The sequence below is a fragment of the Mus pahari genome, chromosome 6 (genome assembly GCF_900095145.1).
Source record: "Mus pahari chromosome 6, PAHARI_EIJ_v1.1, whole genome shotgun sequence".
In the NCBI taxonomy this organism is placed as follows: Eukaryota; Metazoa; Chordata; class Mammalia; order Rodentia; family Muridae; genus Mus; species Mus pahari.
Genome location: NC_034595.1, coordinates 8,600,035 through 8,602,547, shown reverse-complemented (window position 1 = coordinate 8,602,547; position 2,513 = coordinate 8,600,035). Strand labels below are relative to the sequence as shown.

At 40.5% G+C, this 2,513-nt stretch overlaps 1 pseudogene; it reads right to left on the bottom strand.

Annotated features, from left to right (window-relative positions):
- Positions 1 to 1,005: 1,005 nt before the first annotated feature.
- On the bottom strand, positions 1,006 to 1,517 carry LOC110323802 (annotated as a pseudogene).
- Positions 1,518 to 2,513: the final 996 nt, after the last annotated feature.

The following is a 2,513-nucleotide window of genomic DNA, read 5'->3' as shown; positions in this document are numbered from 1 at the left end:
TTCAATATGTCTGGTGAAAATTCCCACCTTGCATACATTTTCTCGAGTTAGTCATAATAGCTCTTGTGCTTGGAAAGCCCTGTGATTTGAAAATCCACGGATAAGCTTGCTTGTCTACTACTTTTTAATCTGTTTCGTGGTATATCCTACATTTAAGTAAGTTGACTTTTGGATGGGCAAGATCACTCAGTGGTTAAACTGCTTGCTGTATGTGTGTGAGATCCAGGTTCTAATCCCCAGCACTTATATAAAGCTGAGGGAGGTAACACACATAGGTAATTCCAGTCTTTCCATTGTGAGATGGGACATGGAGTCAAGAGAATTCTATAAAATGGACCAACTAGACTAGTGAATGGACTATCAGGCGACAAAGGGAACGGGTCTCAAACATGGTGGAAAGCAGGATTTAAAGCTCAGGATCTCTGAGCCCCACACATACACCATGTCAACTCTCATGCCCACACGCATACAAATGCACACACACACACACACACACACACACACACGCACACACGAGAGAGAGAGAGAGAGAGAGAGAGAGAGAGAGAGAGAGAGAGAGAGAGAGAGAGAGAGAAAGAGAGAGAGAGAATCTTGAAAAATGGAATTTTGGTTATTTTACATAAAACACATAAAAACGGTTTACGAAGTCTGTTATACCTCTTGCATAATCCTATCCCAAAGGCCCCAAAGGTATAAGTTTTCAGGGTTATCAATGTAAAGTCTAAAATATCTTAAAATGCCTTTTCCTAAATTCATTTTCTCTTTTACTATTTTTAAAACTTTGATTTTTCTTTTTTTAAAGTGAATTTATTTTTACACAACTCTATGACATATTTTTCTTTTAAAACAAACAAGTAAACTACAAACAATGCCACCACTCCAAATAAATCACGGTCAAAATAAAAGCTCGAGATGACATCAGTCCCATTTGTCCTAAGTCTTGGTGTTGTATGGATGGTAAGCAGCAGTGGATTAGGGTGACAGACAGGGGATAGATCCAGTTTATTAACATTTTTCCATCTCTAAACCATCCTTAAAGAAAATCATGATTGGAGTCACATCATCTTCACGGTAGTCCAGGAGAGCAACCATACCGTCTGGATTCATGTTTTCACCAATAAAAACCTGGTAGTCAATGAAATTAGCAAGGATGTGCTTAATATGCTCCGCAGCTCCAGTCATAAAAGGCTTACTGTTTCTGGTTTCTGTTCTTCAGGTTTGCCTTTGAGTGATTTCATGTAGTCTTTAGTGTACTTTTTGTAGGCCTTCTTTTTATGAAGCTGGTTTCTTGTAAGTGACAGTTCATGACAATGTCAACACCTGTGACTACTGTGCTTTCGGTACCTTGCCCTCCGGACCTTTAGCGGAAGCATTTCCACCCATGAACGAGTCATCGATGGCACCCTCTGTTCTACTGACCATCTTGCCCCCTACCTGCAAGCACAGCCTGTCCGCGATTTCCCGGATCTTGTACATATCAGCTCGTCATGGCTGATGAGGTCCCGGTAGATGATCATGGTAACAGCTGGGGACAGCAGCGCAAGCTTGACACCGCGGAGCGAGCGCCCCGCAGCATCGCCAAGCAGCTGTGCCCTACGGTGGAGCAGACACAGCAGAGATCCACAACCCTACAAGTTCTAGCTGTCTTTTCCCTCATTTCCTCTTTCAATCTTATCTCCTCACCCCCTTCCTAACTGATCTTCTCATTCTCATCCTCCCCTCCAGTCCACCCATAAAACCTATTCTATCCCCTCCACCCCAGGGAGATTCATGAGTACCCCCTAGTCCCATCTCTATGCCTAACCTTTCAGGGTCTACAGATTGTAGCTTGCTTATCATTTATTTAATGGCTAATATCCACTCTCACCAAGAGATAGGTCATCTAGCCAAAGCTAAACAGAGAATTGCTAGAGACAGCAGACATTATAAACTGAGTGGTTCTAAAAGATATTTAGAGAACATTTCACCTAAACACACACACACACACACACACACACACACACACACACACACACACACACACACACACTGTATTTTTCTTTGTACCTTATGGAATGTTCTCCAAAATCGATTACATACAGGAAACATAAAGCAAACCTTGAAAGATAATAGAGAATAGAAGTAAATTCCCTCATCCTATCAGACTGCCATGGATTGAAGTTGGATATCAGCAACAAAAGAAACAACAAATTCATGAAAACTGAACAGCTCTGTACTGAATGAAACATGGGTCAAGACAGAAATTAAGAAAGAAATCAAAGACTTTTGAGAATTGAATGAAAATGAATACACATCATGTCCAAACTTATGGGACACGATAATGGAGGTTCTAAAAGGAAAGTTTATAGCACCAAGTGATTACATAAACAAAACAAATTAACCAAGCAAACAAAGATATTGGAGTTATCTCATATTAGTAACTTAACAACACACCTGAAAGCTCTAGAACCAAAAGAAGAAATTATACCCAAAAGGAAGAGATGACAAGAAATAATCAGACTTATGGCTGAAAT